The sequence below is a fragment of the Podarcis filfolensis genome, assembly GCF_964270895.1.
Source record: "Podarcis filfolensis genome assembly, chromosome: 4".
Lineage (NCBI taxonomy): Eukaryota > Metazoa > Chordata > Lepidosauria > Squamata > Lacertidae > Podarcis > Podarcis filfolensis.
The window spans coordinates 3,929,312-3,948,377 of NC_139607.1; the positions used below are offsets into that span (position 1 = coordinate 3,929,312).

Consider the following 19,066-nt stretch of genomic DNA (forward strand, 5'->3'; position numbering starts at 1 on the left):
TTCTGACAGATGCAACCTTAGGAAGAATGCTGGGCATCACATCTGAGTTTCCTGAATTTTGAATACTAGATTGTCACACTGAATCATGTACTTGTTTCCTTGAAGTGAATAGAGTGTTCAGGACTGTAAATTAATAGGATCTATAGACGAAGATCACAACCAAACTCAATTTCCCCTTCCCCTTCCCTTTCCTCTGCACTCTAACAACAACCATGGTTTCAGCAATACAGTGGTACCTCAGGTTAAGAACTTAATTCATTCTGGAGGTCCGTTCTCAGCCTGAAACTGTTCTTAACCTGAGGTACCACTTTAGCTAATGGGGCCTCCCACTGCTGCCGGAGCACGATTTCTGTTCTCATCCTGAAGCAAAGTTCTTAACCCGAGGTACTATTTCAGGGATAGCGGAGTCTGTAACCTGAAGCATCTGTAACCCGAGGTACCACTTATGTTGACTCAAATGCAGGCCTCAAATGCCAGAGCTGCACATAAATGCTCAGATACCTATTTATCTCTCTTGGCAGCATTCTTTGCAGCTGTCAACTTGCAAATGCTTTCTGGATGTTTCTGTTATTAACTTGGTTGGTCTGTATTTTTTAGCTTGGTGAACTCATTGTCATTGGTTCACATCTTACATTTACTGAAGAATGAAAGGAAGCAATTCAAATGTCAAGGCCAAAATTCAACCCAGAAAAACAGGTAACATAAAAGAAGAAGCAGTGGTCTTTTTTAAAAAAAATGCTCCTCATCCCCAAGTAACTAAACAACTGCATTCACCCAGGTAAAGTTCATTTCATTACCTACTTTATACTAATAAGTATTTATTCTTTATTGTGACCAAATATGGAAAACAAGTTTTATTAACCAAGACCCTTTACAGACAGAATATGGAACAGGAAATAATGCAGATGCTGTAAACTAAACTTTGAAAATAAATAAATATTTTTTCCTGAGCTGGAGCTAAGATGACTCCTTTAAGCAAAGCAAAACACAACCCCTAAGACAATTCCCTTGACAGTGCATGTCAGTTACTAGCTTGTAAGCAAATCCTTGTTTGTTTCTTCATATTGTATTTTTCCTGCGTGAAGATATGGCATCTCTTTCTACTCTCGGTTAACACAAAACTGTTTTTGATTTGCAATATACATCAATATCTGTATCTGATACATTTTACAAGCTGCAGTTAGAGACCTTCATTAAAACTTTAAAACTTTGTGGGGAACAAAACAACAATGCATTTCCCCCATCGCTCTGGTCATAGCAATTACTGTCCTTTTAAAACAGGCTCAGCATCATTAGTGGAGCAGAAGCTGTGAGGCTCTGCTTTGTTTCCTGCAACATTGTTTCCCCTTAGATCACAGCACTCGGATCCACTGCTGTTCTGCGCTGCTTTGGACAGGCAGGTCAAACTTGAGGGAAAAGTACTGTAATCAGAGCACAAAACTCAGGATACCAGAAGGGTTTGTTGATGTCGTTCAGCTACAATAGATTATTGATATTCATTTATTTATTCAGCATATAATATTTAATATTAAAATTTCTGCCATCTAGAAATTAGTTTAAGCTGCTGCATTTATACTACAAATCAATGTATGCACATGAAGTATCTGTGTTGGGGAAGTAAAAAAATGGCATCATTTTGAAATCTGGGCAATTTTCCCCAAGCTACAATGATCAAATAATGAATTTGTATGTGTGAAACAGCTGTGTGTGTGTGTGTGTGTGTGTGTGTGTGTGTGTGTGAGAGAGAGAGAGAGAGAGAGAGAGAGAGAGAGAGAGAGAGAGAGAGAGAATCTTTAATCCCAGACCTGGTCATAATGCTGACATGCATTTTTATGTGTTTTTCCCTATTTTCTTTTTAAACCATTCCTTCACACTTAGTCAATGCATTTGTATTCTGTACTTTGTTGTAAAACACGACTGTTTGACGGGTTGTTTCTCAAACCAGCTTCACCCAGATTGGAGTCCTCAAGCCATTCCTAATTCATCCCCAACAAGGTGTGGACAGCTATGCACAGTTTACCTTCCCTGCCCCCTCATTAATGCCCCCTGGGGTGTACACAAACAGAAACAAATCTCACACTAATGAAGCTATTATGAAGAGCTAGGAGGGTGGAGGGGTGGGGGTGGGAGGAGCCGTGAAATACACCCGGGGGGAACACACCCATAGACAAAAATTTGCAGGAAGCTCTTTGTATTGGTCTTGTCTTCCACAAGACTGGGTCCTTGACCAGAGCCAGCTGTGCTCCTTGCTCAAATCAGAATAAAACTCCTCTTTATAAATTACTATTTTTAAGTTTCTGTTCAGGACATGAGAGCACTACATCTCCCAGCAGTGATAACTGTATCATTACAATCTGTGCATCCAGCAAGTATAGAGGAATAAAGAAACAAGGCTGTTTTCAGCTTTAAAAAGAATCCTTTCCCCCAAGGAGACCCTTCTTGTTCTTCTTGTAATTAACGATCAGAAACTATTGATATCTGAATTAGCTAGAACAACAAGAACAAAAATAGATTAAAAAAAAATAAAATCCCAGAAGATCAAGCTATAGAAAGCTCTGTCTTAATCAAAGAGTGTGCATTTGTGATAGCAGAGATGGGCAGGTTTGTGCTATTTAAAAACAAGATGGTGAGAGAGGGAGGGAGAGAGACAGAATTTGTAGCATAACCAGGTCATTGGCCTCATCATGATTTCAGTCCCATGCAACTTGACCTACTGCTTTATTAGCTCGGTTATTGTTTCTGTTCATGCCAGGGATAGAACAACAAAGTCAATGTAGAAATGTGATCTTCCTAAGAATTATACTAACAACTTGCTGTCCACACAATTAAATAATTCAGTGTAATTTCAGATACTCTAGTTTCCAGAATGCTTTGTCTGAGGTAAACTATATTAACCCTGGGGTTGGTGCGGCAAAAATCCTCCAGAATTTGTTCTCTAAAAGTGAGATACTTTAATTATGTTGTCCCTGCCAGGGCAGTTTTCTCAAGCATAAACTCTGCAATGGCAAGCAAATTATAACTCTGTATGTGTGTTTTAAAGCAGCAGCCTTAAAAAATCTGCTAGTTTCCCCACTGAAAATATAACGCAGTCCATCCACAGCAGGAGCCGTAGCTTGTTAGCTGTAGTGTGGTCTAGGCAGGCAGGATAAGAGTGGACTTGGTCAGGGAGAGGAAGCCAATGAAGGCAAAGCCACAAGCCTCTTTAGGCTGCCCTAGGGGAGGTTTGAGGAATTCGATCTTTGCAAAATACTGAGTTCATGCTTCTTCAAATGTTGCATTTCTTGCAGATTTAAATACCCGTTTTGAGAGAAAAGACACATTTAAATATGTATTAAAATATATAATTACATAATTTGGAATGAAAAAGCTGAGGACTACATCTACCCTTGCATTTTATTTACAGTGATTTGATCCTTGCAAATTCTCTTAGACGCTGCCTGCCTTAATGCCCAGGCCCCTCCTCTACACATTCTTTATATTCTTGTCAGTATCTGCACTTGCTGATATTACCATACTACTTAAATAAGACTGGATAATATACTTATCTATGTAGTGCTGTTTAATGAATTCTGCCTCCCCGCTCCCCTTGCATTTATTTTCACCTTTTAGCTGTTCAGACACATTCTCCAAAAGCGAGGATGAGACAGTGCCGCTATATCTGAACCACATGATGATAGGAAAACGCTCGTGCAGACATATTTTGAGAGGAATGTAAAAATAATGTAGAGGTTATTGGAGAAATGTAATGTAACGGAAGTTTGAATTTAAAAGATGTGTGATTGACGTGGGCTGGAAGCAGACATATCCAACTTTCCATAGGGTGCCTGCAGCGCAGCTGCCTTTTGGCCAGTGCACTTTTTAAAACCCACTTTCACCCAGCCTTTGGAAGTAAGCTATCAACTTGGACTGCTCAGTCGGTAGAGCATGAGACTCCTAATCTCAGGGGTCGTGGGTTCAAGCCCCAGGTTGGGCAAAAAGATTCCTGCACTGCAGGGGGTGGACTAGATGGCCCTTGTGATCCCTTCCAACTCTAGGATTCTGTCTATTTTGCACATTGCATGGAGGGCACCGGATGGGCCCACAAAACTGGTTTTCCTATTGGTTTGCTTTTGCTACTGTAACTCATCCCTCATTCAAAGAGTTCTGTAGTCAGTAGTGCCCGGGCGAAAATTGGGAAACTGTCTGGGAAAATGTCGGCAGTGTCAACAACTTTTGTGTCCAGATTTTCACTTTTTGAAATACGGCAACCCTATTGTAATAAGCCAGTACAATTGTGAGAGTCATACATTCATACTGAAGGTGATGTTAAGGAGTTTCTTGAAAGTCATTTTTTGTTTGAATGAAATGCAGAAAACATTCTGGGGTTCTTTCTTTTTTTTTAGTTCTAAATCATGTTTTAACTTTACAGATGAAAGTCATATGCATTAAAAGTCATATAACCTGGGGTGCTCAATGTCATAAATCAATGCATATTTAATCAAAACGAATTTGCTTTTGTTTTCACGTTGCTGCATTATACTCCATCAATGTAATGAGGTCACTCTTGCACTTAATTAATTGTGCATGCTTATGCTCCCCCCGCCCCCCTTTGCCTTCTGGTTATACCCGAGATTTCATATAACGTTGATGGATGATCAGTACCTACTTTCCAAATGGGCCAAGCAATAAAGTTCAGTTGTAAATTGATTTTTTAAAGAGCAATTTAATTATTCTAAAATTTCAGATTAGTTGCAAGCTTTCCTCATAAAAGAACATGGATATCCTCAGGGCTAAGACTGTAAAGGTAAAGACTTTCTATGATGTTCAACATGGCCAGGAATGGCCAGTTTAAGAACCACATTATAAGCTTCACAGATCAAACTGCATCCTACCGCTTTAAAGCTCAGACGCTCTAAACATTAACAGAATCTAGAAGATTTGTCAAAACTTTTCTGGAACTTATTGTATGGGATAAGAGCATGTTGAGCTCCACAAGCTGGTCAAATATCAGCTAAGAAATGACTGAGATATAGCAGATTAAAATGTTTGTGTGGGTCTTTGCAGCCCCCAACTCCCACTCTAATTCACAGCAACTGATATTTGCCCAGGCATAACAGAGTGTCATGAGTTTGGAGTGAGTTGTGGAGTTAAGACCCTTTTAATTCCTGGATCCAGCCTGGATTCAATTGCTGGACTAGCCAGGCCAGTCTGGCTCAATGATCCATAGAGGAGAGGAACAAAGGGAGTGGCTCTGTGCCAGAGGGCAAATGGGTGGGCCTCCCTCCCCCAACTGTCTGTTAATTAGAAAGACTAAAGTCCAGAGCTGACGACTTATGTGAATTAGAAGCTGGAGGCAAAAGCTGCAGGTTTGAAAAGCAGAAAGAGACAGCCATGGATGATTTCTGCTGGGATCAAAGGCTGCAGCTATGGGAGAAGCAAGACCCTGCTGGGGTGTTGGTGCTATGAAGCTCTCCATTGCAGGCTCAGGATGTATATATGTGTAAATAAACCATATATCATAAAGACGCCACATTCTCCGCGGTGCCTCATTCACAAAAGGAAACACGGACCCTGCGTAAGCACCTGGAACCCCTCGGATCTCTCACCGCTCAGCGATTGGGGTGGAGTGCAACAATATATACACATGTTTTTCGTGCTCATTTTAGCTGTGTTTAAAAATATATAATGTGGTTCTTAAACAGACCAAAAATGACAGAAATTCTTATCCTTTACAGTCTTGACCTTGTTCATCTATGATGAAATCTTGGCAAATTGCTAAGTATCTAGTGTGCTAAGTAACTAGTGATAAGTTTACCAGTGCAACACAACAAACAAATTATTTAAATCCTAACCATTTAATTTTCTTTTAAAAATAAAAATACATAGATTGCAGTATGCTATCTTACGATGAACTGTGGCCAGGCATTACTCCTCACTAATGACAGACAAGCTATTAAGCAGAGCTGATGTTTTGTGATTTTAAAAGGGCAGTTTATTCAGTCCTACAGCTTAGTAGCCAAATCTGTCCAAAATAGCTAAAGCTACATATCACAAAACACATAACATAAGATGACATATCAAGGTAACAACAGCAAAATTGTAAATTCAAACTCTGCCTCTATCTGCCCACAACTCTCCCTCAAAAGTCTTCCTAAATGAAAGTTTTTTGAACTTGTTGGCAACAGTAGAAAGATGGAGCCCAATGTACCTCTCAGGCGTCCCCAAGGATGGTGCCATAACTGTATAAAAGCAGCAGCAGCAAGCCCAAAACAAAGGTTCTCACAGTATAGAGAGGTTTGTTTTTCCTTTTTTGAAAAAGGCTAAAACACAAGATAATGAAAGGTCTGCTCATGCATTTAAGCTCTAAAATGAATTTGGGGGCTTTGGAACAACCCTCCATTCTGAGGTGCCATGTGGTGGTCTTGAAGTTCCTTTAGGCAATGCAGCTTTTGCTATTCAGAGCAAGACAAAACACAGCATGTGGTGGACTCTGTGGAGTCTATGTTGAAAGGCAGCTGCAATCTGTTTCCCTGCAAACAGATGAGATAGGCACTGGCACACTGTCAGTATAATTCCTGGATGGATAGTTCTCCTTACCAGGAGACCAACTAGTATATAGCATACTATCTAACCTGAATTGTATTACAGCACCTTCAGATTGGGATGTCTCCATTGGTTAGCTAGTTTTAGTGCACTTTAAAGTTCATAATACTTTGAGATTTACCCATTATGATTTCAGATTTGAAGGTTAGAATTGTACTTATTAGAACCACTTTTCTAGAACTGTCTCCTCTTCCCAAGCCATAGTCTATCCTAGTTAAAGAAACAAAGTTATAAAGCAGGGGTCAGCAAAAAAAATTTAGCCGCTGGCCGGTTCACTGTCCCTCAGACCTTGTTGTGGGCCAGAGAAGCTGCACTGGGGGGGGGAGGAGCTGGAATAAGAGGCAGGGGGGCAAGTAGTCATCCTCCCCCCCACCTCCAGCTGCTGCACTTACCTTCCCAGGGGCTGCCACCACAGCTGCTGCTGCTGCTTCTCGTGGGGAGGCAGAGCAAGCTCGTCTGCTCCGCTCTCTGGCCCACAGGAGCACCAGGAAGGAGGAGGGAAGATGAGCAGCGCGAAGGGGCTGGCTCCAGAGAGGGGCTGCTTAAAATGGTGCTCAGCCAGCTCAGCCCAGCCCCCTTCCTCCTCTAGGCAGGGCAAGGAGAAGCCAGGAGGAGGGAGGGAAGAGGCATCACCACGGTGTGTGTGAGGGAGGGGGGAATGGAATGGCACTGGGGGGGAATGGTGCAGCCTGAACGAACAGAATCCCCACGCTGATTCACGGACAGTCCGTGGGCAGGATCCTGAAGGCAGTTGGGCCTGATCCAGCCCGCAGGCCTTAGTTTGCTGACCCCTGTTATAAAGGATCCTTTCAATCACATTTCTTTTCATCTCATTAATTAGATTTCTTTTTGTTCTCAAGCATAATGATGAGGAAGCCAATGGTCATATTTATTTTTAAAAAATCAGAGGCATTTTTTAAAATGTGGAGACAGCAGCCACCAGCAGCGCACAAGATGTGGTGCATGGAGGCGGCCACAGAGACGGTGCATGGAGGTGGCTGGTGTGGTGGCATGCAGGGCAGAGGCTGCAGAGGTGGTGGTGGCCAGCCGCAGCGGGTGGTGTGTGGAGGCAGCTGCAAAGGTGGTATGCAGCTACAACATGCAGCCACAGCGGCGGGGGGGGGGGGGAGCCGGGCACTCACAACAACAAAAATTTGGAGCGTTGGCACCCAGGGCACTGGGGAGATGGTGCCTATGAATCTCTCTGTGCTAGCCTTTCATCCAAAGTTCATCACAGTGCAAGAAACGGAACTGTAAGTTTTTCTCATGGTAAACCTACATGCTACAAGAAGCATACGCCTTGTCACCAACAATGGAGAATAAGAGATAACTGCGCACAGAGGGTCCTGTTAGGTCCTTATGTCAGGAATAGCCTTTTAAAAGATCAGTATTATTCCCATGGAACTTTAAGCCTAGATTACTTAGCTTGCAATTCTATACCACCTACTTACTTGGGAGTAAGCCTCATTAGCAGAACTTATTTCTATGCAGTTTGCCTCTTTTCCTTGGTGGGATACAGCAAAAAACTTTAGCTTGGTACATTTTGATCAGATAAATGCAACACCTAACAATTACTTTACTTTAATGTGTCTTCTGAAGAGCTACTCCTAGCCATTTCATACCATCCTAGCCTGACACCCTTTAATTCTGTTGCATTAGATGTATGGCACTGATGTAGTAAGTGAAGGATGTCATTGTGCTGACAATGGAATAAAATGAGGGATTATTATAGCAGGAAGCATTACAAAGCAAATTCGGTTGTAAATTATTTCTGATTATCTTTATCAAGGTGTAGAGCTGACATACTTAAGGAGATATTTCAGTTCTTGTTATCTTATTACTGGTCCTTTGCGAAAATGAATCTAATGTTCATAGAAGATTAAGTTCTAAATGATAGTATTAGAATCCGCTTATCTTATTTTCCTTCAGTCACCTTCGGATCTCCTAAAAGGCAAATGCTGCGTTGCTGCTGGCTTTCAAACCAGCTTCAGGTGCCATTTTAAGGGGCCATGACATGTAAGCTGATTTGTAAATTTAAATTATGTCTAATGTAAAAGATAGGAGGAATCTCTTAGAATGGTAGTCAATGACTTCTGCAACAATTAAAGAGAAAGACATTTGTGACATTTGTGGAGTTGCTGTTATTTGGTTAACAATACTAGTCAAGCTGCTTAGAATTCATTGTCATAACTTCATTGCAAATTGGAACGCTGAGTGAAGCAGTGAGCTGTTCATGCCCTTTGGAACTCAAAAGGAGAAGCTTCAGAAAGAGCAAGAGAATGCTCAGCTGATTTTTGTGGCTCTATAATGGTGCACTTTTGTAATCTTTTTACTTTTATTTGTATTTTTTATATCACATCTTCATACTTCTCAAAATTTTGTGGGTGAAAATGGGGGGAGAGCATGTTTAATTATAAAATTTACGCTCAGGATTTGTTCCCACCAGCACCTTCCCATTGCTGAAAGTTGCTTCTTTTGCTCTCTACATAGCATGCATTTACTTTTCAACAATGTGTCCTGAACAGAGAGGGTGGCATTCAACCAAGTTTTACTCAGAGTAGACCCGCTGAAATTAATAAACATGACTCTGGGGGCAATCCTATGGCAAGGTCTGTTGGGATGGGCAACTTAGGATGCAGCAACTTTCTGGCTTAGTCAGGGTTAAGTCACCAGCCCGGGCTCAGCCAAAGATACTCCCCAGTAATTTACTCACCCCAACTGAAGCTGGCTGAAGGGTTGTTCCAGAGGTGTAATATGGTGGGACGGGGGGGGGGGACGACGACTTAGGCTGGATCATGTGACCTGGCAACCTGACATAATACACAGTTTTAAAGGCTTGTTTTCCCTCTGCCAGCTTTAGGCAGCAGTAGCCCCAGAACTGAATGGGGTTTAGATCCAGTTTCAGCTTACATTGCAACAATGCCTGGAGGGCACCAGGTTGGGAAAGGATGACATTGGGCTTTTGCCTACAAGATCGTACTTTGACATGCTCAGTTTCTTTTCACGATAACCTTTAAGTTTACTTACCCATCAGTTTCCCCCTATCTTGTTCTTGCTAAATTTCACAGCCAAATTTCACAGCTAAATTTCACTTATTTTTGGATTTTTAGCTTAGCCCAAAAACTGGCTACACCATCTGTGACATAGATAAATATGCCACCTGCTCTTTGTTTTTTGTTCAGAGATGTTGGATAGCATTGGACTATGAAATCCTATTTGTTATGGCTCCATTCTGATTTTGGACCATTCAATATCTATCAGCATGGACTTCTTCAACCAACTGGTGTCCACATTATTGCAGGGTTTTTCTTCTCTAGCTTCTTGGTTTTGTGTTTTAAAACTCATTACTCAGAAGTAAGCCCCTGTGGGTTCAGTGGGGTTGGCTTCCTAGCAAGTGTGCCCATGATTACAGCCTAAGTCAAATATGGATTTGTCTCATCTTGAGAACACTGTATGGAATACATATCCTAATGTTATATGGTACTTTTCTGTCTCTACGTGTCCTTACTTCTGTTTCCTTCTAATCAACTATGTAATACTGCCCACTGGGAAATGAGAAACGAGACAAATATTTATCAGTTTCAAGGACAGAACTACGCAGTTCAAGGACTTTCGAAGGGAATGTCTTAGAACCGCAGTGTTGGGCTGAATGGAAGTGACTCTCCTACAACTCACTGAGTAAGTTTTGCTTACCTTAACAATATAGAGGTATCAGCCTGTGACAGGGAGCAAATCAGGGATCAGCCATGACTGGCACTAAAGTTAATTTTAAAATAGACTTAGAAAATTAACTTATTAAATATTAAGGGTCAGTATTATAATGGCTTTAAAAGATCAGGATCTATTTCATGTCAATTCAAAGTGGTGATTTATTTGTGATGGCTGATGAAAGGTTAAAGTCACAGTAGTTTGAAAGATCGTTTCAACCTTTATTTCAATGTTGTCTCCAGGGAGATATAAAAATGTATGTAGGAGGAAGATTGCAGCAGAGCAGTGGAAAAATAGTCTGCCAGGAGGACTGGAGGTTTCAAAGGCTTGCTAGTGAGACAGTTAACCTATCACCCCTGGGTTTTCTGTTCAAAACCCACTCAGGTGAATAGGAATCAGACATTATTCTTCAGTTCTTTTCCATCATACCACACTCTCAAGGCAATCTGCCCTCCCATTTAAGTCCATGGGCTGCTTTTGTGTCCTGCTGGGCACCCAGCGCCTCTGGAAAGTTCAACAGCTACAACTTTTGCCTTTGTTAAAGTGACCCATGTGGTCCTGCCATCCATACCTGATAAGAACATATTTTTATACTTGAAAATATATCCATACCCACTGACACCTGAAAGTAACTGTTGTGACTGCTGTATGCATTGACAGTTCCAACTGAGACCCAGGACCACTGGCTCAAACTTCACACCAGTCTGTGGACTGGTCCAAATTACCACGGCAAATTACGAACACAAAGCTATTCCTGTAAGTGCTTCCTGTAACATGAGAAATAGAAATAGTTTAGGGAAGCTTTTAATGTTTGAGGAATTACTGTATTTTAATATTTTGTTGGAAGCCGCCCACAGTGGCTGGGGAAGTCCAGCCAGATGGACGGGGTATAAATAAAAAAAATATTGTTATTGCTGTTGTTGTTGTTTTTGTTGTTGTTATTATTATTATTCTAGCATGTTATTGCAAAAAAGTAATTTGTAGGCATGGAGTCACTTTTCTGTGTCGATTATTACACAACAAACCCCACTTCCCTCATTGCAGTCAACAACAACAACAACAACAACAACAACAACAACTTATTATTTATACCCCACCCATCTTGCTGGGTTTCCCCAGCCACTCTGGGCAGCTTCCAACAAAATATTGAAAATACATTAAAACAGCAGTAATTGAAAACTTCCCTAAACAGGGCTGCCTTCAGATGTCTTCTAAAAGTCAGATAGCTGTTTAAAAGGTTGTAGTCTGTTTCAGCCACACTTGGGTCTTGTGTGTCATTCACTGCCTTCCTCAGTGCCTTCATGGGTGGTTTGGACAGTGCAAAAAGCCAACAAACAGGAAAACAGTTTCCTCCCTTGAACTAAGCCTAGTTCAACTTAACTCATTTCCCAGAATCATTATGCTGTATCTATTCCTTTTTTGTTTCATTTTCATTTTACTTTTAATTTGTATACCACCTTTCCATATTACTATGCATAAGGCTGTTTACAAGCTGAAGAAACAACAAACAAAATATACAACAAAGATCACATATGCTATAACAATCTGATCCAATACAAAAAAGTCCTAATAAAAAAAAACCTTTAAAATAAACAACTGAGATCAAATAAAGGTATATTCAACAATCCATTAGAGTATAATAGTACACAATAAAATTAAATATTAATAATTAATAATTAAACAGACAATTAGCAATTACTGTACAATAAATAATTACTAAACTTTGGCCCAGGGAACACAAAGGGTCACATCTGTCCATATAGGTGCTTAGATCAGGTTCAGAGGTTCTGCTCTGCACTTACACCTGAGAAGTGACTGTTGCCTGGTTTGCTTGTCATGGGTAAGCTGAACTATGGCTTGCCAGGACCAAGTGCATGTGTAGCTCCTGGAGAGGCGCTTATACCCGCTTTGATCCTCTCCTGTCCTTTTAGCTCAGTGTAGTGCAGCAGCTAAGCCCAAATTTTCTGTTGGCTACAGCTTGTGGTTAAGGAGGAGAGAGTTTAACTATGATCCTTCTTTTGGATGATGTGCTAAGCCAAACCTTGACTTAGCTGCCATGCCACACTAAGCTACAAGAACCAAAGGAGTTAAACAGAGGAGCAAAACAGCAGCAATCTGCTACTGGGGAGCCAGCACAATAGCACATTCCCCCTGAGCCATGATTTCACTTACGGTTACATGCAGACCCAACCAAGGTTCTAGAATTCTCCATTCAGGAGGGTTGCCTGCATCCTCTCCCTTGTGGCCGCTAGCAGAACATAAAGACTCTCTCATCTCAGAGATCATTTGCTGCCATGGCAATTCAACTGTCTATTTCCAGCTGCTAATTTTTAAAATAGTATTTTAGGGTCATTATCTTTATGTTATGTTTCTAAACTGTCACTTTAAGATTGTAAAGGTTTTTAGAATTAGTTACCGTAATTATTCCATTGGCCACTGTGTTTTATTTAGAAAAATGGAGTGACATTCAATGATAGTAATACTCAGAGTAGATCCTCTGAAAGAAGTATACTTAAGTTCATTAATTTCAGTGGGTCTACTCTGAGTATGATTTAGTTGGCTATCACCCATGGATTTAGTATGAATAAATCAAAAGCATTTTACATGGAAGTCCTCTGTGTCCTTTCTGAAATAATACAGTCCAGCCAAAGCTTACCATTGTGAATATTCTGATCGTGTGTTCTTCTCTCATTTTAACAAGTTACTGAATTAATCAAATAAATTTATGTAAAAGGGTGTTCAGAAGATTCTATTACTGACAGTTTTTAGGATTACAGTCATACCTCCAGTTGTGAATGTGAACCCATGCGGGAGGCACGTTCGGAACCCACAGCGTTCGTAGCCTGAAGCGCTGCGTCTGCACACACGCATGATGCAATTCAGTGCTTATGCGCATGATGTCATTTTGTGCTTCTGCGCATGTGCGAGCAGCAAAACCTGGAAGTAACCTGTTCCGGTACTTCCAGGTTTGGCGCGGTCCACAAACCGAAAACGCGCAACTTGCAGCGTTCGTAACCCGAGGTATGACTGTAATTTTAATTGATTTTATCTGCTATATGCTTTTGGTAATTTCTATGTACATTTCTTAGAAACTTGGATGCTTAACTAGCATATAAACAGCTGAAATAATACATAACTGCTGATCATTGCAGTTAACATTGGCCAAGAGGTAACAAAGAACTGTAGCCAAAACACCAGATATGGAATCTGCAGACACACCTGTCATACAAATCTTTTGCCTCCATCTATATTGGATTCTAAGTATGGGGGGGGGGATCATGCCAGATTAATATTCCATCACAACTGTGAAGTGACCATTGGCAGGAACAGCTGATTTGCAGGAAACGGTCTCTCCCAATGTGCTTGTGCCATCTGGGAGCTCTTTTGCTCTTGTCCTGAAAGTGAATATTAAAGTGCACGCTGAAGAGTTTGACACAGAACCACAAAGAAATCTCAAAATTGTGGACTGAGTAGATGCCTCTTGAGTTTCAATAATTCTGTGTCCTTTTTGTCTTTCTGTGTATGCACAGATTTACAGTATCTATTTCATGCCAAGCAGTATTTGTGGCTGTTGATGAGAATGGCACTTGCAGCTGCCCATCCAGTTCGTAACTTGGTTAACCTGTCTGGAATATATTGGAGCTAGAAGAAACTCCCCCCAAATCTGCAAAATACGAAATGTGAAAGCTTTCGATAATGTGGCCAATGACGCATGACTGTGTGAACCAGCCATTTGCATGACAGTCATTGAAAAGAAAAAAATGAATGTAGTATATAGCAGGCATGTCCAACTCCCTGAGATCTACTCCCAGTATAAAAAACTGACAGTGATCTAGGGACACGGGTGGCACTGTGGTCTAAACCACGGAGCCTCTTGGGCTTGCTGATCAGAAGGTCGGCGGTTCGAATCCCTGCAACAGGGTGAGTTCCCATTGCTCTGTCCCAGCTCCTGCCCACCTAGCAGTTCGAAAGCATGCCAAAAAGTGCAAGTAGATAAATAGGTACCACTCTGGTGGGAAGGTAAACGGCATTTCCATGTGCTGCTCTGGTTTTGCCAGAAGCGGCTTAGTCATGCTGGCCACATGACCCAGAAAAACTGTCTGCAGACAAAGGCCGGCTCCCTCGGCCAGTAAAGCGAGATGAGTGCCGCAACCCCAGAGTCGTCTGCGACTGGACTTAACTGTCAGGGGTCCTTTACCTTTACAACAAGGGAAGATGGAATGGCGGGGGGGGGGAGTTCACATGCCATTGGAACAAGTGGGTGATCTGGTGTGAGGTAACTATCCACCACCTGGCAGGTAAAATTGTGGGTGCCACCCCCAGTGCCACAAGAACTTGTCAGAGATTGAGACCTCCTACCAAAGTGATTTCCCCCTCCGCAAGAAGATGTGAGATTTAAAGCTTCTAGTGTTCCTAGACATTTAAAGACTTTCTTCCCAGACAAGATGGCTCTATACAAACCTTTACCCACACAGTTCAAAAACAGGCACTGTTCTCCTTATTTTAACCTTTATTTATAAAATATATTCTTATATTATCACACTTGGAAATCCAAGCATATCAAGGTCAAGCTGAGCTGCTGTTTTTCAAAACAAGCTCTGAGATAACATCAAGATGGGAAAGTGTCTACAAAAAGCATTCCCATAAAATTCACACCCTTCACTTGTTCACAAATTGCCCTCCTTGCTTTAGTTCTCTGCTAAGTGGCTAAATACAAGGTGGTCCCTCATGCATCTGGGATCTATTTCAGCTGTTCTCCACCATGATCCAACAGCCAGTGTAGAGGCAGTGCATTGAGTCCCATGGCTCACAGATTGGACAGATCTTTAGGTGTGATGGGGTTGTGCTGCTCTTGTGCTAGCATTCCCATCTGGCATTGCAAGACATTGAAGGCAGGTGCACCAGAACATGATAAGTCAGTGTGGAAAAAGGGATATTATGTGAAGGAAGCTCATAATTAGTGGCTCAAATAAAACTTGAGCATAGTGGGATCCAATCATTACTATTTATTTATTTATTTATTTATTTATTTATTTATTTATTTATTTATTTATTTTGTATACTTCCCTTCATCCATGGATCTCTGGGCAGCAGAAAAATACAAGATGAAAACTCTCTCTCTCTCTCTCTCTCTCTCTCTCTCTCTATATATATATATATAATAGTGGCTCTTTCAGTCTGGAATCAATTTCAGAAAATAATGCCTACAATTCTGGAATTGTACAAGTATATATGTCCCTTGCCTCGTTTACCAAGGCTGCATACACACCATACATTTATAGCACATCTGCCTCCACCAAAGAATCTTCAGAACTGTAGTTATCCCTCATAGAACACTCTTAACAAACTACAATTCCCAGAAGTTTTTTGGGGGGGGCAGAAAGGGGTGCTTTAAATTAATGGAGCGTGTTGTAGACGCGCTCTCTCTTCCAGCCTAGAATGTGGTTGAGTTGTTGCAGGAATCTAAGTCACTGCATGAAACAGAGGCAACACTTAAAAAAACAAAAAACAAAAGGGGGAAAAGAACCAATTATCCACCTTGTATTAAGGTAGGAGACCCTCAGAAAGGCCTGAATCAATCTTTGGGACATGGGTGTAGCCAAGGAGGGGCAGCTGCCCCCCCAATCAATAAAAATCAATAAAAATCTGAGGTTCTGCTTCCCCCTAACAAAAGCCTGCCCCCCAACAAAAATCCTGTCTACGCCCATGCTTTAGGAGGCATTTTAGCCCCACTTCAGCCCAGCTTTCATTCATCAGCCTCTGCTTTAGCCAGCCATCTCCTGAGCTCCCTTTCACTCAGCTTTCTATAACATCCTTGTTCAGCTTTCCTGCTTTTCCTTCCCCTCTTGCCTCTGATCCCCTTGGCTTGCTGCCAGGAGCTGGTGGCATCCACAGCCCTCCATAAATCACAGTTCCCTTCAGTCCTACCACACTGACCTATCATTTCTGTCACAAAAGTTGCACTGGTAGCTGATTGTCTGACAGACCCTTCTCAATGAACTAAGATGTTTGTGAACACACCATTAGATCCATGGCTGGCCCTGAGGCAAAGTGAGGTGCTGACTGCACAGAGCAAATGTTAGGGGTGGCAAATTTTGTCCACAGGCTAAGGCTGAGTGTGATGATCTCAGAGTAGATGCACTCTTGAGAGGTTTGCAGGCAGCAGAGAGGTGATGGGGTCTCTAACACGACTCACTTGTTTTCCTTTCCTGCTTCATTAGTAGTAAAACTTGGGCAGGACACATCATTAGATTAGATTTACACTGATGGTGCAGTTTATTTCATCCCTTTTATAAAAAATAAAATAAAAGAGAAACCAAACACATCAACATCAAGTCAATAATACATAGTTCTCCATTTATAAGCTTTTCAAAAAAAAGAAACAGGACAATACTCCCCTGGTATAATAAAATGTAACAGCACAAGGACACCAGACAGGTAACCATTACATGTTTCTTTTAGTGCCACTGTTAAAGAGCTCCTTTCTTTCTTTGTTAAGCAATTTCTATGACATGCTTGTGCCATGTCCATCCACTTGCTTGGATGGCTATTGTGGGTTTACAGGGATTTCTAATAAACTCAAAAGCCCCAACAAAGGAAGAGTGCTTGCTACAGTGGCACGTGCTCAAATGCTTATGGCCTCTACTGCATATAATATAACACAATAACTTCATTCAATGCCAAATCCTAGATATCACTGAATTCTCATTTTTATTTCATATATCACCATCTACCTGAACTGCAAACGCCGCCACCTCAGCATCAGAAATGAGAGACCGTTGCTTGAGCTTTTGTATATGTTTGCTCTAATTCAGAGACAGCTCCCAATAGTACTTAATAGACAATGGTGTGTGTGTGTGTGTGTGTAAGAGAGATAGAGTAAAACACGGTTCAGAAACTGCAAGGACAAATTTCTAGTGCCTGCATAACTCCATTGAGTTGAGTATGAATTGTCTCATATTTTCTTCCAAATTTATGTCCAGCCCTGATATTTTAATGATTCAGTTGTTCTGCCGCTATTCAACTTTTCACAACCTTGGAAAAGATATTTGTGCCTATTTGTTTATTTTCCCTTCTCTTGCTCTCAGTCTTAATTGATTTCACTAACTCTCAGCAACAACATAGTGTTGCCAAATCAGATTGGCTTTATAAAGTGATGACTTTGGGACCTCGTTTTCCTATAAGATTCCAGATTGGCTGGGATTATGTAAGCAAATACTCCCGGAGGGTGAAAGAAGCATCAGTCAGGTGTGTGGGGTGCCACTCAAGCCAGAGGAGTCGGCAGCATTTAGCAGGATTTTTTAAAAAGGTAAACATTCACATAAAGTATTTTTCAGAAACATTTCACTATTTTCTACTTGCAGATAAAAACTGGGCAATATTCACTGCATTGCTTATTATCTCCTTTCACAAGGGTCTTGCAGTGGAATTCCATGCAGAAGACTTTTTTTTTTTTTTTTTTGCATAATACAGAGTAGATAGCATATGTGACAAAGGAAGTTTAAAAAATAGATTACTTAAATGGTTATGTCAGAATTGAGGAAAAAGCTGTTTTCAACACTGATATTGTACCTGGCTTGCAAGAGATATTTCAGGAGATATAAAAGATTTAAATAATGGATTCTTGGCACATTTAGTTCTAATGTTTCAGTATAAAAAGCCCTTTAAGCTCTCTGCATCAACCAAGGAAGTATTTCCTAATGGGATAAGTTTGTTTCAGCCAATTTCTGTTTCACCATATTGCAAAATATTTTGGTGAACTCTTCTAAACCTTTAAAAATACTCTTCAGCTTCTACTAAATACAAAACAGGGAGAGGAATGTGAAACCAAACATTTAGAAATTATACAGTTAGTGTCAGGTTGTTCCAAGGAAAAGGCAGGAAATTGACATTTATTAAAATAGTTATGAAAAATTATAGGTGACAGCCAGTGTTTGTCAGAGTAGGCCCATTGACTTGGATATAATCCTACAAGAGGGATATGCTGTGCATTAAGAAATAAGTATAATTTTCCCTCTCTGTACTAGAAGAACCAAGCCATATTGTATCACTTTATAATAAACTGGAATGGGATGATTATTTTAGGCTTATGGTATTTTGGGAGCTGATAGTCCTTAACCACATATTTAAAATATTGCTGCTTCTGCAGAAACTCTCATAGAATCAGCGTTTGATTGAGATTTTATATTTATATATATCTAAAAAGCTTTATATTAGAAAAAGCAAGCAAGGACAATTTGAAGGAGCTATCAGTCATCAAAACATTGCCTCAGTTATAGCATATGAGATCATTAACACCTCAGATTTCCATCTGTTTACAGGCAACCTGTGTTGATTGAAACTATAAAGCGTAGTAAAGACTTTGACACCTGTAGGCAATCATCACTTGATAGCTGCCTGACTTCTTATCAGACAACTGTAACAACAACAACAACAACAACAACAACAACAACAACAACAACAACAACAACACCCATCTTATATATGATTGTGGGTTGGCAAAGGTCTTCTAGATAGCAATGGTTTGGCAAATTTATTCTACTGTGGTTTTGGAGAGGGAGAATGTAAGTAAAGGAGTGCTTGCTGAAGGCTGTATTATGTGGTTTTACCTACTTGCATCTTAGATCCAAAATAGATGAGGAATTAATTGCTGCTGGTGATAGTTAAAAACTCCAGTGGAGCCAGGGGGAAAATGCATATAGCTTAAAATATATTTTTTGCAGTTGTCAAAAGTGTTGGCTTGTGTTCTACTGGAGTTTTCCTGATTAATGTATTG

General features: G+C 40.8%; 1 long non-coding RNA gene across 1 annotated transcript; it reads left to right on the forward strand.

Moving 5' to 3' along the window:
* Window positions 1–9,392: 9,392 nt before the first annotated feature.
* LOC310761356 lies at window positions 9,393–17,797 on the forward strand. The gene is made up of 3 exons (XR_014547423.1): window positions 9,393–10,260; window positions 10,533–10,674; window positions 17,476–17,797. It is a non-coding gene; the product is annotated as an uncharacterized lncRNA (long non-coding RNA).
* The last annotated feature ends 1,269 nt before the right edge of the window (window positions 17,798–19,066 follow it).